Below are 27,899 nucleotides of genomic sequence, written 5' to 3' on the forward strand. Positions count from 1 at the left end.
AATCCCAGCACCCAGAGGCAGAGGCAGGAGGATGAGGAGTTTGAGAGCAGCCCGAATTACATGGCATTGTCTCAAAAGCAAACAAAACCAAAAGCCACTTCTCATGGCTAAATTAAGAACCTTTTAATGAACCAGCCTGCCTCCATTTTAGGCTTAAAAGCCATTTTATAGTAAAGATGAACTAGGTTCATTCATTAAAACTAGGTCTAATTCACTGCCTGTTCCAGGAATTGGCAGCCATGTCTTTGTTTCAAAGAATTGCTAGGACCATCTGGTTTGTTTCAAAAGGTTATTATAACCACCTGTTGTTATGACTACCTTGTTATGTTTTGCTTCTATAGCCCTACCTATTTGCCTACCAAATCCCCCCATTTGGAAGGTCCCTACCCCTGAACTATAAAAACCTTATCTTCCCCAAGTTCAGTGCTGACCCGAACCATGCCTTAGGGGGAGGCAGCCCATGTACAGAAATAAAAAAGCTTGCTTTAATTAGTTTGGCCATGCTGATTTGGGTCGTGGTCTTTTTCCCTCACATCTTTGGGATTAACACTTTCTTTCTTTTTTCCTTTCTTTCTTTCTTTTCTTTTCTTTTCTTTTTTTTTTTTTGAGGCAGATACTTGCTATTTAACTCCATCCTGACAAAACTTGAAATCTTCCAATCTCACCTCATAAATGCTGCAGTCACAGGTGTTAAAGCAAAAAGCCCAAGCTAGAGACTTGCCTTGAACTGCCCCTCACATCCAACCAGTTTAGGCAAATTCTTTGGATTGGGGTAAGAAACCCGAGAAGACTAATTCTTAGTATGTGTCTATCCCTAAATTCACTACCTCCAACTGGAGAAAAGAACAAGAGATTTCTAGTTCATCCTTTATTGGCTAATGGGTTTTAGTTAGCCTAACATTTCTGACCCTCTTTCCTTTTCTTTTTTCTTTTCTTTCTTTCTTTTTGTTTGTTTTTTGGTTTGGATTTTTTTTTTTTTTGGAGACAGGGTTTCTCTGTGTAACAACCCTGGCTGTCCTGGAATTCACTCTGTAGACCAGGCTGGCCTCCAACTCAGAGATCCACCTGCCTCTGCCTCCCGAGTGCTGGGATTAAAGGCGTAAGCCACCACCGCCACCAGGCTCCCATCCTCTTGCACAGTGTTTACTTATTATTATTTTTTAAGCAGACTCTCATGTAGCCTGATATGGCTTTTGTAATCAATGATGAAGTAAAGCGACCTAACCACTCCATAGGTAGAAAGGGTTATTAAGGATCAAACTGCCAAGGCTGAAGGCAGGCTTAGAGACTAGGCGTGGGGGCAGAAACACGGATTTTTAGATGACACCCAGCAGAGTGGGGGGGTCTTTGAGTTGATTCAAGCTGTTCCAATTGACCTGGAACTAGATGCCCTCACCCGAGGTAAAGGGAGATTCCTGGTATACTGAAACAGCAGTTTTATTCTTGAGACAGGATTTTGCTCTGTAGCCCAGGCTAACTAACATGGAACTTGCTATAAAATCCAGGCAGACCTCAAACTCAAAGCTATTCTCTGTGTCCAGCTTCAAGCCTTCATCCAAGGCAAGAACTCAGATTTAGGTATTAATGATTGGAGTAGTCAGTGGTACAGGGCACAGGAAGCAGTATGTAATGCAGTGTATTCATGCAATGACCAGGGACACTGCAAAATGAAGTCAGTCTCTGGATCGTGAGGGAATGGGGAAGTGGAAAGGAGAGGCCAGAGAAGACCTGTCTAATTGGAGTGGATCACACAGAGACAAAGGCACTACAGACAATAGCCACACATTCTGACTTTCTTGGGCAGGAGTGATGAGGACCCAGCATATAGTAGCACACCGACACCTCGGGTGATGTCATGTCCTTTTAAGACAACCAAAGATTTAAGCTCTGCAAAATGGTAATCAGGAACAGAACAGCTTCCCACAAGCCAAGCTTTCTCCCACACACATCCGTTTTCCTGTGTAGAAAGGCATGGCATCACTTTCTTAAAATTGTCACTCTCATTCAGAGAAAGTAACCAAGGTTAAATAACACTGGCTCAGGGATTTTGTCATTTGCTGGCACAGATATCAATGGAGTCATTATGATCGTGCTTTTGTGATGAGGCAGTTTCTGAACTTAATGTCATAGGTCACTTCATGGAATAGGGTAGTGATGTAGGCAGGGTATCTCTGAACTTTTTTTCCCCTGTGACACAGGATCTCAAATAGCTCAGACTAATCTCCAACTTGCTATGTGCCCAACAATGAACTTGAACTTGAACCTACTAAGTATTGAGATTACAGATATTCCCCTCGATACCCTTTTCATGAAGCCCGGGCCTCATGCATACTAAGCAATTATTCTACCAGCAGAGTTCCTTTTGTTGTGTTGTTTTATTGTTTGTATGTGTTCCTTTTGGTGCTTGTACGCATGCATGTATGTGCAAGGAGACGAGATTAGTTATCAGCTGTCTCTCTAAACCCATCCTTCCCTTTCTTATGTATACATAAGGTATAGCATGAATAATAAAAACCCAGAGACAATATTGGGTCCAAGCTGAAGATCAGAGAAGCAAAGCGGCCAAGCTACCAGAGAACTCTAACCTCTACCAATGCTCAGACTGGAGGGTCGATCTACCAAACCTAAGACTGCGTCTCCAGACTTCACTGCTCCTAGACAAATCCCAGACTGCTCCTGAGACTGCACTGAGCTCCTTATATTCTCACTAGTGCTGGGATTAAAGGTGTGTGCCACCACTGTCCAGCTTCTATGACTGTGGCTAGCTTTGCATTCTGATCTCCAGGCAAGCTTTATTAGATCACAAACAATATATCACCACAATATGGTGTGTATACAGCCATGGGGGGAGCACACAATTGTGAGTGTCTAGAAAGCAGCATCAGGTGGAGTCTTCCTCCATCAGCTCTTTGCTGAGGCCAGGCCTCTTGCTGAACTTGAAGCTCAATGGTTTTTGTCTAACTACCCAGCTTATCCCGGGAATTCCCCGTTTCCATTTGTCAAACATTAGAATTACATTACAGGTGACACTACTATGCAGATAGGCCTCTATTTTCTTATATTCCTTTTTTATGTAAGTTCAGGGGTCTGAACTCAGATCCTCATAATTTCAGGGCAAGTGCTTTACACACTGAGCCAGCCTCCATCTCTTTATTATTGTTGTATTGGGTATTTCTATGTAGCCCAAGCTGGCCTGGAACTCAGGCAGCCTCCTGTCTCAGCCTCCCACGTGCTGGGATTGCAGACATGAGTCATTATGCCCCCACTTGAGCGTTAAGCATGATGGTTTCCATATCCTTCATGCAGGGGCTCTGGTGTCTGCCAACCACACAGTCATCCCTGCTGTGATGTCTGGGGCTTTCCATTTCCACCATTCTATTCTACAACACTTGGCATTAACCCGCTCTCCACTCTTTTGCCAGTGTCTAGGCTTTACCTCACCTAGACAACCCCCAACCAGCAACTCTTCTTTACATACATTAGTCTGCTCTTCTGTCCTCCATCCCAGTAGCTTCTCAGTGGTGTTTAACACATAGCAGCAGAGCCAGAAATATTTCACAATATGTCTGTTCTCTTTTCTTCCCATCCCCTTTCCCATAGCAACTGAGTTTCTGACCCTGGTTATACATAAAAGTAATTTGAGGAACTTTATCAAAACTATCAGTGCCTGATCAGGAGTGATGCCTCCCACATGTAACCCAAGTGCTCAGGAGACTGAGGCAGGGGGAGTTCTGCAAGCTGAGGGCCAGTGTGGGCTGTTGTTACACAGCATTGAAGTCGGTGGTATTGTTACAGCTGTGCCCTTTGCAGTGAGGTAGTTTCTGAATTTAATGTTCACAGGGTGGTAGAGATGTGATCAGTATAGCTCTGGATTTGCTGTTGTTTGGGGGCTTTTGTTTGCTTGATTGGTTTTGATTTTGTTTGAGATGGGGTTTTGTTGCTTACTAAGTTTCAGGACAGCCTGCGCTGTAGTATGAGATGCTGTCTTAGAAAAAAAAGATCAAAACAGGGCAGCCAAGATGGCTCATCAGATTAAGGTACTTATTACTAAACCTGACAATCTGAGTTTAATCCAGAGACAAACATGGTGGAAGGAGAGAACAGATTCATGTAAGGTCCCCTCTGATCTTTTTTCTTTAAGTGTATAAGTAAATAAATACATGTAATAAATAATAATAAGAGAACAATGTAGGAGTGAACCCCACAAAGTTATCAATGACAATTTTTTTAGATGATGCCCAACTTTACCCTCCAGATATTCTGATTGAATACTTCTGTGGGCAATGGCAATTTTTAAAAGCTCCAAATGATTCTAACCTGTGGCCACATTCGAGATCACTACCTTGGCACTTAGATGCCCAAGGCCTTCTTGCTGACCTCTGGCTCTGCAATGTACTCCATGCCCAACTTGCCTTTCAAACTCTAAAATTCTCTTTTCTTTCTTCTCCCTAAAATACGCCCCTCTCTTTTGCAGGGACAGTTGATGTAAGATCAAAGCTGACTGGAAATAGAAATTAACTAATAAAAACCCGTCATCTGTCTAGGCAGAGTGGTGCAGGTCTGTGATCCTAGCTACTCCAAGAATGCTGAATCAGGATGATGACAGGTTCAAAGCCAGGCTATCCAACTTAGTAAGAGGCCCAGCATGCTTAAGGTCCTAAACTCAATCTTCTATACTAAAACAACAGCAAAACAAACACCCAAGGATTCTGTGATAGCTTTGATTCTTGGGTCAGGAGGTCAGAAGTTGGGAAACTTTTTTTTAAATAATTTATTCAACTTTATTTTATGTGTATTGGTGTGAAGGTGTCAGATCCCCTGGAACTGAAGTTACAGACAGCTGTGAAGCTGCCATGTGGGTGCTGGGAATTGAACCTGGGTCCTCTGGAAGAGCAGCCAGTGCTCTTAACCACTGAGCCATCTCTCCAGCCCGGGAAACGTTTTTTGTTTTGTTTTGTGTTTGATTTGGCATGAATGATAGTGCTTTACTTGAGAGCTAAAAAGAAAGCATCCTCCCTTCACTTCCTAATTCTCATATATATATATACAAAAGCCAACATCAATGGCACATGACTTTAATCCAGGTGGATCTCTGAGATCAAGGCCAGCCTGGTCCACAGAGTTAGTTCCATGGCCAGGGCTACACAGAGAAACCATGTCTCAAAAAGAAGAAAAACAAAACAAAAACGCTGATTTCATCTGTACTTACCACTGAACTGTGATCCAGAGAGGTTCCTTCAATGAGTACTCCCATTATCACAGACCACAAAGCCACTTTTGTCTGACTAGAAGAGCCAGGCCCCTGCAGAGCCACTCTGTGGGGTTCAGATGGGTGACATAAAGATAGGGCCACCAGAAAGAATAATACAGACAAAAGTAACTGTACATTTGATAGTATAGTCTTGGAACAAAATCAAGGCCAGTATGACTTTCTGGGAAGAATGGGTGACCCAGACCAGACTGCAGAGGACAGCAATAGGGCTCTTATAATAAACCATTGTTCAGTTGGCAAAGGCTGGTCAGGTGAGCCAGCTAACACCCTTTCTATCTGGGGTCTGTGCTCGCACTTCATGGACTATAAATACCTTGCCTTCCACTCCAGCTTACAGGCCAAGCTCAGACATTCATGGTTTATCCTGGGGGCTGTGGGAAAGTACTGAAAAATGTTAAGCAGGGCTGCAGTATGGTCAGATTTGTCTTTTCAGGAAATCACTCAGAGCCCAGGGTGGAGAATAGATTAGAAGGGAGCACAGCTGGAGGCTGGGGAAAGGATTATGAGTTTGCAGAAATCTTCCTGAGAGAGATGGTGCAGCCCGAACGAGGGGGGCGGTGAGAACCAAAAGGAGTAGATGGATTCCAGAGACGCTTCAGAGAAAGAATCAGTGAGACGGGGTGATTGATTACATGTGTCACGGGCGATGTCAAAGGGATGTGTCAAAGATGACTTCTAGGTATCGGGCTCAGGAAACAGGATGAATGAGGGGTGCCACTTTTTGAGACGGGGACACAACAGAAGGAGCAGGTGGTGGGAGGATAATCTGTTCTTTTCTGGACATATTGCTTCAAGGTGCCTGTGAGGCTTCCATGAGGACTCAGGCGGTGGGGAGGTCCTTAGCTGTTTGGAACTGAAACAAGAGAAAGGTTTCCTGCTGCAGACAGGGGTCTCACATATTGGTGCAACTGAAAGAGAGAGAGAGAGAGAGAGAGAGAGAGAGAGAGAGAGAGAGAGAGAGAGAGAGAGAGAGAGAGAGAGAGAGAGAGAGAGAGCACAGATGGTGAGAAGAACAGCAGGATGGAGTCCAGGAGAACCGTACTTTCTCAGGAGGAGCCGAGGAGGAGGAAGCTGCAGAGGAACCGAAGAAGAGAGAAAAGAGCAGTGATGACAGGTCTGGGCAAGGGGCAGGTGCCCTGGGGCAGTAAGCACACTGAAGATGGAGGGAGGGAAATGGAGAATGTTCAGTCTCTTACAGAATCTGTGGCTCAAAGGCAAGAATACCTAGCACAGTGACTAGAGGTGGGAGTTGAGTCGAGAATCCTCAGGAAAATGTTCTTTGGTTTGAAAAAAATAAAGACTTTAGCACATAGGAATTTAAAAGGCATGACAGAGGCAGGACGCAAAAAAAATTTTTTTTAAAAAGGCATGACAAGTAAGTAAAATGAATGAACCTGGATTAGATCCTGGAACAACACACTCGTTTGCTCATATGTGTGTGAACTCACACACACACCCAACAAGTGCTTAAAACAGTAATCTGTGTCAGAAATTCAAAACCAGCTTACCTGAGGGTTGCAGTCAATGTTAAATTGGAGCTGAGTCATCGTAGGCTTGACTGGGCTGGCTTTCACAGTGGCTCAGATGATGGCCCTGGTGACACTGTTTTGTATCCATATGTTTAGTAAGCTGAGACACAATAGTGAGTTCAAGTTCAACTTTCTTTTTTTTTTTTTTTTTTTTTTTTTGGTTTTTCAAGACAGGGTTTCTCTATATTGTTTTGGAGGCTGCCTGGAACTCTCTCTGTAGACCAAGCTGGCCTCAAACTCATAGAGATCTGCCTGCCTCTGCCTCCCAAGTGCTGGGATTAAAGGCATACATTTACCAAATAGGAGAAGAAAAATGTGAAATAAAATAAATGTATATAAAGTAAAAAAAAAAAAAAAGCTAGGTGTGGTAGCCCCTGCCTGGCACCTGTAATGTCAGCACTTGGAAGCCTGCAGCAGGAGGATTGCTTTTTTTTGGTTTTTCAAGACAAGGTTTCTCTGTGCCTTTGGAGGCTGTCCTGGCACTAGCTCTTGTAGACCAGGCTGACCTCGAACTCACAGACATCTGCCTGCCTCTGCCTCCCAAGTGCTGGGATTAAAGGCATGTGCCACCAACGCCCGGCCAGGAGGATTGCTTTTTTGAGGCCAGCCTGGACTACAGAATGAGATCCTGTCTCAGAAAGCTGAAACAAGTTTATGTGATGGCCTTGGCATCTGTGACTACCTGCACAAGGAGAGAAAGGAGAGGGAAGGGGACGCACGGGGGGGGGGGGGGAGGGAAACCGGGGATGGACAGGGTCGGAACTGGAACTCATTGTTTACATGTTTATTCCTAGTTTATGTTCATTGGCGTTTTGCCTACTTGTATACAGGTGTACAGGTGTCAGAGTGTCAAACCCCTGGAACTGGGGTTACAGACAGCTGTGAGCTGCCATGTGGGTGCTGGGAATTGAACCCAGGTTCTCTGGAAGGAGCAGCCCTCTGGAAGGGTGACTCTTAACTGCTGAGCCGTCTCAATAGCCACAAAAATTTATTTATTTACGTATACAGTGTATAGCCTGCACGTATTCCTGCATTCCAGAAGAGGGCACCAGATCTCATTACAGATGGTTGCAAGCCACCATGTGGTTGCTGGAAATTGAACTCAAGACCTCTGGAACAGCAACCACTGCTCTAAACCTCTGAGCCATCTCTCCAACCTATTTTTTAAAATTTATTTTACTGAACCATCTCTCCAACCTATTTTTTTTTATTTTATTGAGCTATACATTTTCCCCCCTCCCCTTCTCTCCTCCCTTCTTCCATTCCACCATCCCCCCTACCCTCCATGCTCCTAATTTACTCAGGAGATCTTGTGTTTTCCCCTTCCTAGGTAGATTCATGTTTCTCTTAAGGCCCTTTTTGTTACCCAGGTTCTTTGGGGTTGTGGAGTGTGTTGTGCCCAAGTTGCAAAGTCCCCAGAGACCACCAGGAAGACAGACCCAATAAACTGCAAAAGCAAGATTTAATGATTGTTCATCTACCCATGACAGGGACCCTGTCTAGCAAGCTGACACAGCAGCCCCCAGAGGCAGTGAAGTTCCCTGTCTACTGCCAGGTTTTAAAGACAAAGGCTTACATCAGTAAGTATAGGTTGGTTTCTGATTGGTTGACATTTGGAAACAATTAGGAGAATTTCTCAAAGTCATATTTTGGCACGAAATACATGTATACCAATTATTTTCACTGGTCACTGCTGAGAGGGAACATTCTGTGGTTTCTATGGCATTGTCTTGTTACCTGCAGGTGGCCTGTTGTACATAGACACCAATAGTTTTCAGAACTATATTCTGGAGACTACAGGGGAGGTTTTGGTCTCCCCTGGAGTTTCTTTTTGTGGCCCAACTGTTGGGGAAGTCCTGTGTATATGTTAATAAATTACTGCTGGCCAATAGGAATCTAGATAGGTGGTTGGGGTCACAACAAGAGGAACTGCATTAGAGGGTCACAGCATTAGGAAGACTGAGAACCACTGCTCTAGAGGAAGAACAATATAAAAATATACACTAATGGGGCTTTCTGGCAACGGTGGGGCCTGAATCCCTCAGAGTGCTGGCACATGCAGACATGGTCCATTTGCAGATTAAGAGCCTAGGCTGGGAATGTAACTCAGTAGGTAGGCTGCTTGCTAGCATACATGAGGCCCTGGATTTGATCCTTAGGGTTGTATAAACTGGGAGTGGTCCTGATGATGCATGCTTGTAATTCCAGTACCCTGGAAGTGATGGAAAGAGAGTCAAGAGTCTAGCTGCATTCTCAGATGTATAGTGCGTTTGAGGCCAGCCTAGACTATATGAGACCTGAAGATCTAGGCAGGATTTAGGGATGCCATCAAGGAATACTTCTAGCAACTTGACCAAAGGGTTAAGGGATGGGGGAGAATGATTAGTTACCAAGAATCTAAAAAGGCAGATATAGGAACAAGGCACCTTGTCAATAGCCGTGACCTTCCAAAAGGAAGGATGGGCAACTCAGCTGGGAAACATATCTTAGCGTATCTTCCCTCCCGTTTATTTATTTATCCATTGGTTTTTCTTGTGTAGCCCTGGCTGTCCTGGAACTCACTCTGTACACCAGGCTGGCCTCGAACTCACAGAGATCCACCTGACAATGCCTCCTGAGTGCTGGGATTAAAGATATGCAGTGTTACCACCTGATCCTCCTGTGGGTTTTTTTGTTTTGTTTTGTTTTGTTTTGCTTTGTTTTTTGTTTGTTTGTTTTTTACGAGACAGGGTTTCTCGGTATTGTTTTGGAGGCTGTCCATCCAGCCTGGCCTCGAACTCACAGAGATCCGCCTGCCTCTGCCTCCCGAGTGCTGGGATTAAAGACGTGTGCCACCAACGCCCGGCTCCTCCTGTGTTTAAACTCATTTTTTTTTCTTGTTGGTCAAGCATAAATGAAAAGCAGATGGCCAGAGAAAGCTTTTGGTGCTATCTATCTGACTTCAAGGTTCAAAGGGGGGTGGGAAACCATGGAAAATGTGTTCTAAAAGAAAAAGAGTGATTCCTATAGGTCCCTGTTTTGAGTATAGATAAAGTCTGGTAACTAGACAGGGAAGAGTATGCAGGGAAGGCCTCAGAAACAGGAGCCACAAGAAATCCAAAACTTGCCGGGCGTTGGTGGCACACGCCTTTAATCCCAGCACTCAGGAGGCAGAGGCAGGTGGATCTCTGTGGGTTCGAGGCCAGCCTGGTCTACAGAGCAAGTTCTAGGATAGCCTCCAAAACAATACAGAGAAACCCTGTCTCGAAAAACAAAAAACAGAAAACAGAAAAAAAAAAGAAGAAAGAAAGAAATCCAAAACTTTCAACTACAAGGAAGAGAGAGGGAATGAGGGAGACAGACAAACAGAAAGAGAGAGAGGAAGGGAGGGAGGGAGAGAGAGAGAGAGAGAGAGAGAGAGAGGGAGGGAGAGAGAGAGAGAGAGAGAGAGAGAGAGAGAGAGAGAGAGAGAGAGAGAGAGAGAGAGAGAGACGAGAGACCGAGACCCAAGGCCAACAAAATGGTTCATCAATAAAGGCACTTCCCCTCAAGCCTGATGACCCCGAATTCCATGTGAAACCCACATGGAAGAGGAGAGGAGAGGCCGGGAGTGCTAGAACAAGATATCCAAGTACAAAAAAAAAAAAAAAAAGATATCCAAGTACAAATTTGCCTTCTTTCCCCTTCCCACCTTACTAAGGGTTGGCGAGTTATATTGTTGGACTTTTATTTATTTACTTATTTATTTATTTTTGAGACAGAGTTTCTATATGTAGCTTTGGAGCCTGTCCTGGAACTCACTCTGTAGACCAGGCCAGCCTCTAACTCACAGAGATCCGCCTGCCTCTGCCTCCCGAGTGCTGGATTAAAGGGGTGCGTCACCACACTTGGAGAGGAACTTTTATTAAAATGAAAGAGAAGGCAGTAGATTATTCCGTGTAAAGGAGGTGGACAGTAAGGGGAGTTACTGGTAGAAAGGACGAGAATCTGAAGGTGGGAGAGGGGGCTGAAGAAAGGGTACCAAAGCCCACAGAGGAGAAAGAATCCCTCCCTGAGCCCAGGATGACCTGCCTACCCACAGAGGAGAAAGAATCCCTCCCTGAGCCCAGGATGACCTGCCTACCCACAGAGGAGAAAGAATCCCTCCCTGAGCCCAGGATGACCTGCCTCAGAATTTGCCCAGGTTATTCCTCCCGCCTAAACTGCTGGCTTCCCGCTCACAGCGAGTTCCTAAGGAGTAAAGCACCCACTTCATCCCTTCAGGGTTTGTAACTCAAGGTTTATAATCATTATCTACTTGTGTTTCACTTGACGTGATAACCACTGTGTGCCCCACAGGGGTCTTGATTTTGTGGTGATCCTCCTGCCTTAGCCTGCCAAGTGCTGGGGTTACAGGTGTGAACTAGCATACCTGGCTCCTGTTAGTTTTTGCTTGTTGTTGTTTTTTTTAGTTTATATTTTAACTTATTGATTTGGGGTGTGGCGGGAGGCTTTTATGTGAGTACTGGGAGTCTGAAGTTGGTCCTCAGACTTGTTCAGCGAGTGCCTCACTGACTGATTACTTCTTTGGCCGTCTGCTGTTGGTTTTGATGAAGCTTAAATGGAAAGTCAAAGAGAGCATGACTGTAATAACAGAAGGGCTGCTTCTAACCCAAACCAGAACTTGAGCTGGATGGGGGGCGGGGCTGCAGATGGATAATCCTCCTTACCCTGAGGCTAGAGAATGCTGAACCTGAGCATCAAACATAGGGTCTCTGTCAATTTCTGGTGTGGTGGTTCACACCTACCACTCAAATTTGGGGAGATAAAGCAGGAGGCTTGCCATACGTTTGAGGCAACCTGAGCTACACAGTGAGTTTTAGGATAGCCTGAGCTACAGTGTGAGATACTGTTAAAAAAAAAAACCCTCCAATAAAATATAAAGAGAAGCTTAGTGTTAAGAGTTCTTATCTACTATGTGTGAGGTCCTGAATTCAATTCCAGGACCAGAAACAAAACAACACAACTTTAGTCTCTTCTATAAACAGACACTATTTGGACTGTTAACATTTTATGATTAAAAATATAGGTTCAAAATCCATGTTCAAATTCCAGGCAATTATAATATCTCCAGGTCTCTCTTTCTTCTTTCTCTCCCCTTGTATCTCTGAAACAAGATCTCAAGATGTAGCCCAGGTTGTCCTTGAACTCATGGCAATACTCATGTCTCATCTCTGTGTGCCGGAGTTACAGGCATGTACCACCATGTCCAACTATAGGATTTGTGACTCCAAATTAATAGTGTGTTGGCATAGTTGTTCTTCATGATGAATATAGTATTCTGAATTTTCTCCAATGGAAGACTGAGAAATCAACAAAAACCAGGAAATTTTCTCAGAGGTAGTAGGAGGGTAAAAGTCAAGTTGTCCTGTCTTGTAAATGTTTTTAGGGATAAGACCAACAGTTATCCCCCTTCCCTCTGCACCCAAGAAGCTTGAGAATGCCACTGTCCAACATGCTAGAACTCACCAGCTGGATGTTGCATCTGTTTGGCAGCAAGACTATTTTTTGTTGTTGTTGTTTATTTTTGAGGCAGGGTCTTGGCCTCAGACTTAGTAGATAAGGATGACTGTGAACTTCTATCATCCTGCCTTTACCTCCTGGTTGTGGTGTACACATCCATGCACAGTTTCTCTGATGCTGGGAGTTGAACTGAGGGCTCCATGCATGCTAGGCAAACACTCTACCAGCGGTGCTACAACCCCTGCCTTAGGCTGGATCTTGAGAGAGCAGGCAGTGGCCACAGTTACAGAGCCAGTCTCCCTTCCTGCTGAAGGACTTCAGTTAGTGGTCTGGCAGTTTGTCAACTTAATTGTAGGAAAATTGAAAAAAATGTAATGCATAGCCATAAAACCCTTAAGGCTGGTTAGTCTTTCTAGATTGCAACCAATGTAATTTTCACTAGCTGATTCCATCTTGATTGTAATATGCTGAGCCCTGGAACTGAAGGCTTCAAGTAAGTCATGGTGTACACAAGGACAGACAGACTCCATCATCTGCCTTCGATGCCAGGGAGAGAGAAATGGCAGAGGGCACTGAACTGAACAATTTGGTTTTGAAATGCCAGTGGGGGGAGGAAACCAATGTCCGGATGGACACAAATGATGCTGGCAACCCCCTGAGTGTAGAGTCTCAGCCAAGTCCTGTAGCGCCCATGCCTTATATGCTGGGGTGCTCTGAAGGGCCATAGCTCAAGACTCAAGCTTCCGTAGAGGAAACAGACAAACCCAAAAGACCACAAACACATTTCCTTCCCATCTGCACTGGCTTACTTAGAAAGGCCTTATTCTTCAGTTTTATAGTTCAAACACGGTGACATCCCAAATCAGATGTCTACGATTTCTCTGATTCTCTGATAATTCAAGATCTGTAAAGGATGTCTGGAACAGTCTTTGCTTCTCCCCTCTGGACTCTGATTTTCTGCACCGAAGACTGACGAACACACGTGTTCATCAATCCTGCTGCCCATTTCTTAGCCCTGAAATATGAAGGGGCTTCCTTTTCTGCTTCAGCATCTCCAGGGAAGAGAGAGACTTTGCTCTCCTTCACGTACCTCCAACCCAGCAATAAGCCCTTTTTGAAGAGTGAAGTTCAGGACCAGAAACAGTGGGATTCTAATGACATCAACTGATGCTTTTTACCACAGACCCAGCAAGTGAGCCCGAGGCCTAGTCCAGATACATGGGGAACCAAGAGGTAGCATACAAGTATTTTTTCCAAGCCCTTTATGAATATAAATATTTAGCGCATGGTGTTTTGCAGAATTAAATCTCCAAGCCCAGATTAGCCTAGTAATATCATTATGTAGATGCCAGGGATGAGATACCTGTGACTGTTGTGTGCCTTGTCATTCAAGGATGCCTGTGACGACTTGATGCACTTTAATTTGCCAGGGCAATCATTAATTGCATATGAAACAGTTGGTGTTTGGCTTGAAGGGAAGCTGATTGGGTCAGTCACTGAGCGTTTGGCTCAATGATCTACAGCTGGCTCTTTGCTCCAGCACCCCTGCTTCCTTTTTGAAAACATTCTCACTCAATGTTTGGGGGACCCCCTGAGGAAGAGACTGTGAAACATTGGGGGTTTTAATCTGTGTTTTCCTTTGGGCATTATAGCTTTAATTTTAATATTTTAGATAATAAAGAATGATTTTAAATTAAATTTCCAAGTCTGCCATCTGTGATTGTTTGGACTTTCCCTCCTCTCTGGCTGTTCTCTGACTTAATGTTCCTTGAACAGGAGGAAAAGTGGGTTTCAAGCAAGGGACACGCAAACAGGACAAGCCCACAGACTCTAGAGAAACAGGGAGAAGCTTTGGCCCTGGAAGTTGGGGTGTTGGGGGGTGATATCCAGAGTCAAAAACTACAAAAGGGAATTCAGATATAATTGTAGTTTCCTATGGTCACCTCTAGATTTGTCTTTGAAAAAGTCATTGACAAGGTCATAGCTTGATTTGCCCGTCTGTTAGAGAAGGGTCCTGTTGCTATAATAAACACCATGACCAAAAGCAACTTGGGGATCAAAGAATTTATTTCATTTTACACTTCTAGGTTACAGTTCATCACCGAGGAAGATGGAGGATGTTCTTCTGTATATATGTTTCTATTATTGGTTGATGGAAAAACACGCTGATTGGCCAGTAGCGAGGCAGGAAGTGTAGGCAGGGCTACCAGATGAGAATTCTGGGGAGAGGATACAGACAGAGGCTGACTACAGAGGGAAGTCAGGGCAGGAACTCAAGGAAGGAAATCTGGAGGCAAGAACCAACAACCAATCAGGTATGATTGCACACGCCTTGATCCCTGTGCTTATGAGGTAGAAGCAAGCAGATCTTCGTGAGTTCAAAGACAGCCTGCTCCACATACAGAGTTGCAAGACAGCAAGGACTACATAGAAAGACTTTGTTTGTTTGTTTGTTTTTGTTTTGAATGGGCAAACACTTTTTACTAGCTTGCTGCATCTAGCTTGTTCCACTACCTTTTTTTGTATAGTCTAGGACCACATGCCTAGGAGTGGTGCTGCCCAAGTTAGCTGGGTCTCCCAGGGTAATAATCAATCAAGACAATCATTTATAGTCAGGGCCAAAACCAAATCTGAGTGATTTTCAGTTGGTGCTCCCTTTTCCCTGGTGTATCACTCTGATAGCAAAAGCTGGTCAGCACCAAAAAAGTGATTTTATTTGTTTGTTTGTTTGGTTTATGGTACTAGGATTGCTAGAAATAAAACCCAGAGTCAAAAGGAAAGAGATCCCTGTTCCAGTAGGAGAGTATGCTAGGAAGAGCGAACACACAGAGGCGGGAGCACTTAGTTTTAGTCTAGTGGTTGACTCTCTCCCCATTGGCTAGGGCCTGACCTCACAGTCTTATTAAAAGAACCGGTCACAGGAAACAAAAAAGGAAAGGGAACAGGGCCGCTGCTCCAAGGGAAAAGGGTCACAGCTTCAGGCTATCAACTCTAGAACTCGATAGGAAATCTTTGAATAAACAATTTGGTATTTGTGTGTGTGATGGGGAACAGTGCTAGGGGAATGTTACTAAAACATTTACATAAACCAGCACCAGAGGCAGAAGCAGTGGATCTCTGTGAGTTCAAGGCCAGCCTGGTCTACAGAGTGAGTGCCAGGACAGCCAGGGCTACACAGAGAAACCCTGTCTCAAAAAAAAAATGTTTTACATAAAAATCTTACAAGGTGGGGAAGATTAAGATTTGAATTCATCTTAAACACAATTGTATTTGATAGATGGACTCACATTTAATATTTCTTACAGGATCGAATTCAGACTCTCACAGATCCTATAGACAGTAGGCAGGAGAAGTAATCTTATTTATGTATTTGTGGAGGTGGAGGTGCTGTGTATGGAATCTAAGGCCTCACACATGCTTTCTGCCTTCAGTTATATCCCCAGTCCTATTATTATTATTATTTATTTTGTTTTGTTTCGAGACAGGGTTTCTCTGGCTGTCCTGGAGCTTGCTTTGAAAACCAGACTGGGCGACAGACCTCACTGAGATCTTCCTGCCTCTTCCTCCCAAGTACTGGGATCAAAGATGTGCGACTCCACCGCCCGGCTTTCCCCCCCTTCTTATTTTTATTATTTCATATGTTATGAAAATGACAAACTCTCACTGTATAGATCAGGCTGTCCTTCAAGTAACTGTATAGACCAGACTGGCCTTAAACTCACAGAGATCTATCTGCATCTGTCTCCTTAGTGCTGGGATTAAAGGCGAGAACACCACACTTGGCTTTTTTTTTTTTTTTAGACAAAATATCACCAAATTGCCCAGACGTGAGCTTCCACTGTAGCCTAATCAGCCAAGTACTCTACAGACTGAACTACAACCCCACCCCCAGCAATGAGACTTTTACAGTAAAGGATGACCCACTGAAGAGGTTTCCAGTTTCCATACTAGGCATCCTCAGAAGACAGCCCCTTGGACCCAGGTGCTGTCCTTATGCACTGAGAGCTGAGACAGTCTGAGTGTCCAGACCTTCAGCTAAACCTGAGAGAGCTCTGCTTCCACGCGCGGTCTTTATGTTGTCAGTGAACCCTTGGAAGGGGAGTGAGGGCACATCATCAACCTCACTGCAGACCACGACATTAATGAGTCAAACGGACAGCGCTTCTGAACACTGAGACAAATGCTGAGCAAATGCCAGGATCAAATGAAAAAGCGCCTGCCAGCAGAGGAGCTGGGATGACAAGTGGGTTAGCCGGGAAAGGCGGGAGTGTGGGGCTTGCACCACACAGCAAGAACTCCTCCACCTTGCCTTCTGTTCCTGGGAGGAGGTTTCTCAGAGGGCCAAGCTTTGCATTGGGGAGAGGATTTAAGGTGAGTTCCAGGGAGGCTTTCTGATGTGTTTTGTTTGGTTTGGTTTGGTTTTTCCAATGGGGAGTTTATCTGGAAAGAAAGATGATGAGACACACAGGGAATGATGGAGTTGTTAGAAGTCTTCACCATAGCTAGTTCGGGGGGCTTTATGTTAAATCACCATGTAACCCAGGCTAGCCTCCAACTCATGATCATCTTGCCTTGCTCGCTCACCCCAGTGTTAGGATTACAGGTGCCCCACCTCATGCAGCCTGGTGGGAGGTTTCATTACCATCAGAGTGAATTGTTTTACATGTGCTGGTCTCCCCCTCATACTCTCCCACCCCAAATTCTGCACATAGAAACAGGTCAAATTCATTGCTCCACGGGTCAAAGGGCAAAGGTTTATAAAATGACCTTGAAGATCAAGGAGGCAAAATCCACGACCCAGAACAAGTCAGAAGCTCAGGTAAGCAGGTAATTATCATATTTCTAAGACCCCCCACACATGACCATCTTTTGTGCCATGTGACTCCTAGAACAAGAGATGAACTCAAGCTCTCTCTCATTCTCCTTTTTTCTCTCAAATATACAACACACACACACACATACACACACACACACACACACACATACACACAGAAAGAGAGACAGAGAGACAGAGATTCTGTCTCCTCCTCTTCCTCTCTAAAATTCCCTTGTTCCCTGGCAGATACAACCTTGGTACCCCCCCCAACAGTGGAAAACAACCCCAACAAGTGCCTATGAAAAAAGCCTTTAAGACTCATGAATATTTAGCTCGTCCTCATGTAAAATATATGACTTTGTGTAAGGATCAGGCGAACGAGGTGCATGATTTTTTTCTGATTTATGGGGCTGGAGACGGATTATTCATAGCAGAGCAGCTGTGTGGAAAGATTCATCCGCTGCAAAATGTGATTGTACATCAGGCAGTGTGTGGGAACGGAGCTATGACTAATGGCTGCTTTACATATAAATGAGAAGGTTTGTGCTAGGAACTGTAAAAAAATACAATCACTCAGCTGACGGGCAGGCTCCTTATCGTGGATGCAGGAGAGAGACCACCAGAAAGGTAGGCAAATAGATGCCTCCCCTCCTCCAGAGCCAGGTCAGGAGATTCAGAGGGTGGAGACAGGAGATGGGGAGCTCTGGAAAAGCAGAAGTCTCTTTTCCTGATCCCTCTCACTCTGCGTTTAACCTGTTCTAGGCCCCATTAAAAGCACACCTGGGCAGAGAATGTCCCAACAGACGTGCTCTGCTGCCCACTCATCTCAAAGTGATTAGCACACTGTAGATCTCTTGAGCTCAGCTTTGGGCTGCCAAGGGTTCGGGTCCGTTTCAGAAATGAGCAATATGCATGGGGTAAACCTCAGAAGAAAAAAATCTCATTGAATCCGAGGCTTCCCTCTGCCACTCCTCAGTCTCTCTTGCTTTCTGTCGCTCATCTCTCTCCTCTCTTGTAGCTGAGACAGGCTGTCTAGACATTGCAGATGTGGACAGATGTTGGGTCTGTAATTTATAACAACGGCCTCCAGAAGGCAATTCCAATTTGTTTCGGTAAGGCTTTGAGTTACAGGCAGAAAAAATATCCTGTAAATACCGTTGACTTACATGGTAACTACACCAAGGGTTTACTTAGTGAGCAATCACCAAGTACAGCATAATTACACATCCCTGAAGATTACTGGAGAATTTAGTGTCACTGAGCAGACAATGACCACCAAACCGAATCTCTGACTTTGGGAAGGGTTAGACAACCCACACTTAGTAGGAATTTATGTCGATTTCTTCAAATTATCAATTAGCCTCTCGATTCTGAGGAGCCTTTCAGTTTCATCTACATCATACATAACCGCTCACCATCATACCACGCTCCAGGCAAGCGCGAGCTGGCTGGAGTCTTCAGCCAATATAGGTTTAGGCCATGCAGTATCTGAGGCTACTCACAAAGCCCTCAGACAAGCATGAGGCTAGTGATTAACTTCCCCATTATCGTAATGGGATACACATTCAGCAGCAGGGTTGAAGGGCACTGAGCCATCTTCACTTCGTCCTGGTGACCAATGATTCAACAGCTGTCTAGTTCAAAAATGCAGCTGACTGGACCACCCACGTTGTGAAGGCTATTCTGGTCGCACTAGTGGGAAATGGTAAGGTAAGGTTTTAGAATACTTTCTCAAGAACTTCAGGTTGCTTCATACTCCCATCTGGGGTGGTGAGTGTGCTGTGGGAGGCTGGTGCTAAGGTTGATAGTTTGTAAAGAAGTTAAATGGTCTGACCTAGATCACAGTGCTGGCATCAGAAGTCAAATTTGCACCGGAGGTTTGTCATTCCTGAGAATTCTGACCAGCTGGCCCCTTTGGGATTAGGGGATCAGAACTGGCTGGCAGCTGGGAGCCTTGGCTTCTCTGGATGTATAGGGTTGCAGCTGAAATAGCCATCAAGGTATCATTTGCTTCAGGCTGGGTGTAGAGGGGAGGGAGGCAGGAATAAAGGGGACAGAGATATGTAGAAATCAAATGAACACATTGTGTTGTATGCCAGTTTTTAATCCATCGCCAACCTCTTCTAGTTGATTTGTTTTGTATAATCATTCCCCCCCCCCAACCTGTCCAGAGATGATCAAAGAAAACTTAAGCTTAATACACCTCTGGCCCCTGGGTTTTCATGGACCCTGAAACAAATACCTCCCGCCTCTTTAAAACCAGCTATTGCAGTTGGGTAGTGGTGGCACATGTATGTTTTTAATCCCAGCATTTGGGAGGCAGAGCAGGTGGATCTTGGTGAATTTGAGGCCAGCCTGGTCTACAGAACTAGTTCCAGGCCTACACAGAAAAACCCTGTCTCAAAAAACATAAAACCAAAAAAAAAAAAAAAAAAAGAGAGAGAGAGAGAGAGAGAGAGAGAGAACAGATATTGCCTAGAGAATCTTAATTCTTTGTAACTGTTGTTTGAATATTCTCTCATTCTCCCTGACTCCTGCTTATGGTATGCTTGGTAGCCATCCAACTAGGGTGATATCTTGCCCTCACCTGAAGTGGTCTACTTTAATATGTTAGTGGAGTTTCGGCACCAATCACTACCTGGGAGGGAAGGCTACTGGAGCCGAAGGAAGAGAGAGAGAGACAATTACAATCAAAAGTACACTGCCTTGGCAAGCACTGGCCACTGGGCATGACCTCAGTTCTGCCTAGAAGAAAAGATGTTAGCTGCAAAAGATGGATTTAGGAAGTAATTTGTGTCTTAGAAGTTTAAAGTTCTCCACTTGGGCTTCATGGTCAATTTAAGGCCGGTTCGGGAGACAGTGAAACTATGTCTCAAATGAAGTAACAAACAGAAAAGCTGCCGACCTGCGACTGTAGCTCTGTCAATAGAATGGTTCCTTTGTTGCACTGCAGTATGAAGAAGCTGCACTTTCCATCCTCAGTACTGAGTAAGCCAGGTGCATTGGCATGTGCCTGTAACCTTAGCACTGAGGGGGTGGGAGCCGGAGGGTCAAAAGTTGGAGGTTGTCTGCAGCTATAAAGCAAGTTTAAAGCTAGCCTATACTATAGGAAGATCCCATTAAAAAAATAGTATTTGATCCAGGAAAATGTGCCATAGTCTCAGCACTTAGTAAACAGAGCCAGGAGGATCACAGTTTCAAGGACAGCCTAGGCTACATAGTGTAACCCTGACATCCTCACTGCCAAAGAAAAGAACTTTAAGGTTTGGGGTGCAGTGCTGAGATTCCTGAGACATGCTTTTTTAAAAATAATTTATTCATCCTTATTTTATGTACATTGATGTTTTGCCTTCATGTGTGTCTGGGTGAGGGTGTCAGATCTTGGGGTTACAGACAATTGTTAGCTGCCATGTGGGTGCTGGGAATTGAACCCAGGTCCTCTGGAGGACCAGTTAGTGCTCTTAACTGCTGAGCCATCTCTCCAGCCCCTGAGATGTGTTTTTATGATGACTTTGAAAATTACATGTGCATGCTGCCTTCCAGGGACCTGTGAGATCCCACTGGGATGTGGATGATGATAACCTGGAGCTCTCAACCACAGAGATGCTTCTCAGGGCACCACGCCCCATACGGAGTCCAGGAGGGCTGTGGGTAGATGGAAGGATGCTCTCTGGTCAGGAGAGACAATGGAACTATAGTAAACAATGTTAATAGTCAGTAAGACTAGAGAGGTTATTGTATGCCAGGTGTGGATTATCTCCTTGATGATCCATCCACACATTAGCTCTTTAAAGAAAAATGGACCAGGGGGCTGGAGAGATGACTCAGTGGTTAAGAGCACTAACTGATCCTCCAGAGGTCCTGAGTTCAATTCCCAGAACCCACATGGTGACTCACAGCCGTCTGTAATGGGATCAGATACCTTCTTCTGATGTGCATAAAGACAGAACACTTATATACATAAAATACATGAATAAATACATCTAAAAAAAGAAAAGAAAAATGTATCCGCTGCTGGAGGGCGAAGCGATCCTCAAAGAGGAAGATCAGCACTCATACATTGTCCCACTCCGTCTTCTGTGAGCGTTAGCTGGAAGGCCAAGTACAATTTCCAGGTGTGGAAGACAGAAATGAGCGGGGAAGGAGGTGCAGGGATTTGGATTCATAGAAGTCTTCAAGGAGTGAGCTTCAAGGTTCAGACTTGGGTGCTGCCACTCGAGTGGAGATATCCCTGGACTGTGAGAGAGCTAAAGAGAGGATGGACTTCTCACATGTATAACTATATGCATGATCATATGTTACATACTACATGCACATACATATCTGTGTATCACCTGGTACTTAAAGACTTCTGAACTACTGGGAAAAGACCAAATATCTCAAGCACAAGGAATTATTTCACAAGGTGTTAACATCTTCTGTAGGCCTCTGTTTTGCTTTGTTTGAGACAGGTTCTCTCTATATAGCCTGGCTGTCCTGGAACTCACAGAGATCCACCTTTCTCTGCCTCCCCAGCCCTGGGATTAAAGGCGTGCACCTCCAAGCCTGGGATGTTGGAGGAGGAAAGATGGAACAAGATGAGGAAGAACACACATTCAAATGTTTACAGTGGGCTCAAAGCCCAGTCTTAGTTTTCCAGACTTAATCATGTCCCAGGCAAGCTTGATACCTTAGATGTCACATGTGTGTCTGGGAAGGTCTCGGGCAGGGAACGTCAGATCCAGAGCCCAACATTAGGTATTTTTCTAGTACTGATCTCAAGGGTTCTAAACTAGATTATTTGGAATATAGAAGAACAGGAACATGCGGGTGGTGGTGGCACACGCCTTTGATCCCAGCACTCAGAAGGCAGAGGTAGGCGGATCTCTGTGAGTTCGAGACTAGCCTGGTCTACAAGAGCAAGTTCCAGGACAGACTCCAAAACAATACAGAGAAACCCTGTCTTGAAAAGCCAAAAAAAAAAAAAAAAAAAGCCCAGGGTTGAATTCTATCCTTTTCTGTTTATTAGCTCTCCATCTATTTATCCATTCAACAAATATTTAATAAAAGACATCATGTACTAGATGAGTGCCCTCTTTGGGGGCAAGCTGTTTAACTCAGCTACTTTTAATTCCCTCTTCTTGAAGGTAAGAATAATGTAACTACATATCACAGTTGTACACACAGTTGATACTGGATAAATGCTTGAATGTTCCAACAATAATTTTCTAATAATAACTTTCCTTGCTGACATTTCTCTCCAAAAGTAATTGATCTACATCTTGGGGAATTTTGTACCAACCTGGAGGATCACCACTTCTTATAGGCAACATTAACACTGGGTGAGGACATGACTCTTCTTTGGCAGAAGACAGCATGGGATAGGCTCAATCTTGGGTCTTCTCTCTCTAGGCTGTGAGCCCTTCATGGGCTGAGACTGTGTCTTCATATGTTCACCATGGTGGCCATAGTATGTTTGACAGTGCCTCAGAAAGGACAGATGTGGGACTAGAGAGCTGCTCAGCAGTTAGGAGTGCGTGCTGCTCTTCCAGAGGGTCCAAAAATGGGTCTAGCACATCTCATAACCACCTGTAACTCAGTTTTAGGGACTCTGACCTCCTCTTCTGTCCTCAGTGGGCACACACACACCTTTAATAAAAAAAAGCAGATGTTTGCTAAATGGGCAAAGGGTGGAACAGGAATTCTAGTACTAAGGTGGTCCTGTAGGACTCTCGTTGCTGCATTCAGCAAATAATCATCACCTTCAGTACCTCCGAGGCACTATGCCAGGTGCTGGGGAATATAATGATGAGTAAAACAGACTGGACCCCTGCCTTTGTGGAGCTCAGAGTCAGGAGGAGAATAGAGGCTATGCTCAAACACTTGAAAAAGGAAACAAATGGTACTAGAGTATATTTATGCATATAAGCATACATATAGGAAGGAGGGTACAGTGGTTTGGGTGACATGCCCCCGTAGGCTCAGGTGTTTGAACGCTTGGTCCTCAGTTTGTGGCACTGCTTGGGGAGGTCTAGGAGGGTGGCCTACTTGGAAAAAGTCTGTCACTAGAGGTAGACTCTGCATCATTGCTGTTTCTCTCTCTTTCTTTCTGCTTTGTGCTGTGGTAAAGGATGATTTCTCATCATTGTGCTCCTAAAGCCATGCCTGCTGCTAGCTGCCGTGTCTCCCCATCATGGTGGACTCTTCTCCCTCCAGAACTACAGGCTCAAATAAACTCTTTCTTCTATAAGTTGCCTTGGTCATGGTGTTTTATCGAAGCAATGGAAAAGTAACTAATACAGAGTTGGTGCTGACCAAGTCCAAGTAATCACAAGGTTTTTCCAAGGTGCAGTATTGTCTGCAGACATCTGCAGTAGGAGCTGGGTTAAGGCCAGGCTGGTAGTGGTTACGGGAAATCTTTCCCAATGGCTGCTTCCAGTGTGGCACATTTAGACCTTCGGGAAAGGTGAGCACGGCTGGAAGATGGATTTTAACCATGAATATTGAGCCAAGGAGCTGGAGGGATAAGTTTTGGCCTTTCTCTCAAGAGCAAGAGGACACCACTGAATGTTTTAAGTTCAGAGCCAGTGGTGGTACTGAGTTCCCTAGGTAACAGATGGCAGTGACCTTGGAATGCAGTGAGGGGGTGACAGCAGAGATGAGAATGGGTGATCCCTGTGCTCTAGAGTGAGCTGAGGAGGTTCACTGACAGCTTGGGACCTACAGTTTGCAGATGGAGATGAGGGAGGAGCAGAGCTGACTCTTGGGTTTGGGTTTTTATGTTGTTTTGGTTTTGTTTGTTTGTTTGTTTGTTTGTTTTTCAAGACAGTGTTTCCTTGTGCAGCCCTGTCTGCCCAGGAACTTACTCTGTAGACCAGGCTGACCTCAGACTCCACCTGCCTCTGCCTCCCAAGTGCTACATCTTCCAAGGTGTAAGCCATCACCACCCCAGGTGACTCCTGGGTTTGTAAAACTTATTCTTAGCATCTGTCTGCTCCTTGAGGACTTTTGTGAAAGGTCCTCCTTCCTGGCCACGGGTGTGTTCAGTTCTGATGCCTTCAAGAGGAGAGTGGGTTTCTGTTCCAGAGGATGAAGGAAAGAGAAGAATCCCTGCTGAACCTGGGCTTATGGAGAAGGTCGTTTCCCCCAAGCAACCCCTTGTTATTCAGGCACTCGCCCAAACCCAAACATGCATCTTTTCCCTCTCTGACCTCGCAGACCTACAAAGACTTCCAAGCACTCCCTGCAGGCCACTCCATTCTGCCCCTATTTATCCTCAGCTCCCCAAAGCTCCTGCACCCCTCCTTTCTCCTCCAGACCTCCCCCTCATTCCAGCCCCAGCCTCTCGTGCTTCCACTTCACCCTATTAAGAAACAACCACCCCACAGAAGCCTCTGCCCCTGGCGGCTGCTCCCTGAGCCCCGCCCGCCATCCCTCCTCCTGCTCCTGCTCCCTGACAGATGCCTCAGAGCCCCGGGCCGCAGTTAAGGTGACGAGATGCAGCAATTCTTTATGAACATTTCATTCCTGCTCGCTACACGACGTAAATTAGATGGTGTGTTACATTCGGGCAATAAGAGAGATATGTCACCACGACGCTGGCCCATTGGATGGAGAGGGTAATCCTGCCGTGAATTTCATTACTGCTTTTATATAGACAGAATTAGCTCGGTGACAGCGAGCCTGATTGTCTTTCACTAGGGGTTTGGCGAAGAGCTGAACGGATTTCACCCTGATGTGCACACTACTGAGTGACCCTGCTCACCAGCGGCTCTGCTGATTGCTTTGCACCTTGCAGACTCCGCAACTGGCTCAGCCTCATGCCCGCCTCACTCCCTCCGGGTCTCCAGCCCACCCCACCCTTGCTGGCTTTCTCTGAAGCCAAAGCCAGGAGACCTAACATGGAAGTCACAAGGTCATGAAGGGATTTGTCCGCGGAGAGGAACAGGGCGGCAGAGCTAAAACCAAAAGAAAACACAAAAACCTTCTGTGACTATGCTCTCCTAGCCCGGTGCTGGGGTCACTCACTCTCACAGCTCCTAGGAATGGGTAGAAAGTCCATGGCTCTCTAGCGGGGGAGCTGGTACATCCTCTTAGGTGTCCCCAGCAGAAACTGTGCAGCGTTCTTTGGGTTCCTGTCTCTTGGCCTCCTGTGTTTCTGCAGCAGATTCCCTTCCTTGCACTGGCTAAGTCACCCTAACCCCATACATAACACTCAGAGACCAGATGGCCCCAAACTAGCCGACTGCAAAACCAGACCAAGGCTTTCCTTCCTAGGTCTTTGCCTTGGAATGGCTGATCCTGACAGAGCCAGCCCAGCCCCTCCCTGGTACTCAGCTTTCTGTCCACTCCCTCCCTCATCCCTGTTGACCCCTCAGCCATGGCCTTCTGCCAAGGCCTTCCTGAAGCAGCTGTCTGTTCCTGGGGTTGGTCAGGGACACGAACCATCACTAGGCCCCTGATCACCACTCTGGTTCTTTCCAGAAGACTCCAGAAAGATTCTCTGAGCTTCTCTATTCCTTGGGGTTTAAGGAACCAGGTGTGGAGCAGACATCATAATCTCAGAGACTCCTTTCCTTTCGGTCAGTCACACATCTGTGAGGGAAGCTGCTCTTGTCACTCAGAGCAGTGAGGGCCAAGGCTGGGTTGGGAGGCATTAAGGTCACAGTGTCCACTTTCCAGTAGGGGAGGGGGTTTCTGGAGCTCAACAGAGATCCTAGCTGGGCGTGTGGGTGCTGGAGGCCTGAAGTAGAGTCTCTAAATGCTGATAAGTTTCCTAGGAACATCCAACTGAGCATTCCCTCTCAGTTGCCGCCATTACCTGTCAGCCTGCCCGTGGTCACATCCCTTTTCTTTTTTTTTTTTTTTTCCCCGAGACAGGGTTTCTCTATATTGTTTTGGAGGCTGTCCTGGAACTCTCTCTGTAGACCAGCCCGGCCTCGAACTCACAGAGATCCGCCTGCCTCTGCCTCCCGAGTGCTGGGATTAAAGGCGTGCGCCACCACCGCCCGGCTTACATCCCTTTTCTAACACAACTTGCACCTATGGGTCCTGACACTTCCCACCAGGTCAGGGCAATTTGGAGGGAAGGGACTGTGATAGGCTAACGTCTTTTGGGAGACCAAGACAGCCTAACTTCCCTCTTCCCAGCCCTGTGTCTTTCTAGTTTTATTGTCATCATTATCACCATTATCATTTTATATGGATGGATGTTTTGTTCTGTATCACACGCATGCCTGGTGAGGCCAGAAGGGGGTGTTGGATCCCCTGGAACTGGTGTGCGGGTGCTGGGAATTGAACCCGGGTCCTCTGGAAGAACAGCCAGCGCTCTTCAGTGCTGAGCATCTCTCCAGGCCCTTCTTCTCAGTCTATCTCAGCAGAGCATGGTAGAATGCTTGCACAGAATGCTCCATTACAGTCAGCAACCAGATCCCACCTGGAAACAGTTCCCATCCTACATGCTACTGGGGCCACAGCAAGATTAAAGGGTGTAAAATATAGTTTCCTGAGAGATACAGCTGCTGCCTTTTGTCATCAGGGTTAACATTGTGATTGCCACCATTGTCACAGCTGGCCCCACTCAGCTGTACAACAGAGGTCAGTATATAGATAAATGCCCAGCCTTCTTGCTTTACCCTAAGGACAAGGTCCTCTATATTTTGTACTTTATTTCTTCATCAGAATGACCTTCCCAGCTGACCAACTTGTTATTCAGGAAGACAGTAATCATCTCAAGGATTTAGGGGTTCAAACAGTTCTGCAGTTCTGTTACCCACATCTTGTTTTTAGTTTAGTTTGGTTTTTTTTTTTTTTTTTTTTTTTGGTTTTTCGAGACAGGGTTTCTCTGTATTGTTTTGGAGGCTATCGGTCCAGCCCAGCCTCGAACTCACAGAGATCCGCCTGCCTCTGCCTCCCGAGTGCTGGGATTAAAGGCGTGCGCCACCACCGCCCGGCCTAGTTTAGTTTGGTTTTTGAGGCAGCCCAGGCTGGCCTTGAAATTGCTGTATAGCCAAGGATGACTTTGATTTCCTGTCTTCCTGCTTCAACCTCCTGAGTGCTGGGATTACAAGTGTGAGCCACTACAGTTTTATGCAGTGCTGGAGACTGGATCCAGGGCTTCCTGCGTGCTAAGTAAGCACTCTGCTTACTTACTGAGCCACACCCTGAGGCCCACTAAGAAAGAATCAATGGGCTATACCCATAGCATTTTTCCTTTTATACTCTATGGGTGTGTTACTAGTTGGCTTCCTAAGCATAGACTTTCCTCATACAAACCAAAGCTTCCATCATTACAGTGAGGGTGGAGTAAGTTCCCAAGGAAAGCCTGAGAGCAGAATCTCCTGCTTTAAGTTATGATTCCTCCTCCACCTTATCTGCAGAGCCAGGAAACAATGGACTAGTCACATAACTCAGCAGGTAAAAGCGATTGCCCAATGTCTTCCCATGAATGTCCAGAACCCCATAAAGGCAGAATAGAGAGAACTGATTCCACAAGGAGGTCCTCTGACCTCCACAGAGCACTATGGCACATGCATGCCCCCTTCCTCACAATAATGATAGATTTAAAAAGTTTTACATTTAAAAATCTAAGGTGTCTTTCTCCCAGGTTGGCAGTGGTCTGTGTGACTCCTGGGTTCACAGCCTTATCAGCCCCTTTGGAATGAATGACTAGTAGAAGTCTTGCCAGTGGAGCCAGATATGTCCTCAGGGCTTGTACCCAGGCTCTTCCGGGTGCCAGGGTTCTCTGAAAAGCAAAGGTCTAGGTCTTTCGCCCATGAGCTTTCTGTGCAAGGCTATGGATGCTGAGCAGAGCCAGGGAGCT

The 27,899-nt window shown here is 45.6% G+C and overlaps 1 long non-coding RNA gene across 1 annotated transcript; it reads left to right on the forward strand.

Moving 5' to 3' along the window:
- Window positions 1–16,993: 16,993 nt before the first annotated feature.
- On the forward strand, window positions 16,994–23,327 carry LOC121139826. Its single transcript, XR_005876685.1, has 2 exons — window positions 16,994–17,101; window positions 23,208–23,327. It is a non-coding gene; the product is annotated as an uncharacterized LOC121139826 (long non-coding RNA).
- The last annotated feature ends 4,572 nt before the right edge of the window (window positions 23,328–27,899 follow it).

This window comes from Mesocricetus auratus, unplaced genomic scaffold (assembly GCF_017639785.1).
Source record: "Mesocricetus auratus isolate SY011 unplaced genomic scaffold, BCM_Maur_2.0 Super-Scaffold_4256, whole genome shotgun sequence".
NCBI lineage: Eukaryota > Metazoa > Chordata > Mammalia > Rodentia > Cricetidae > Mesocricetus > Mesocricetus auratus.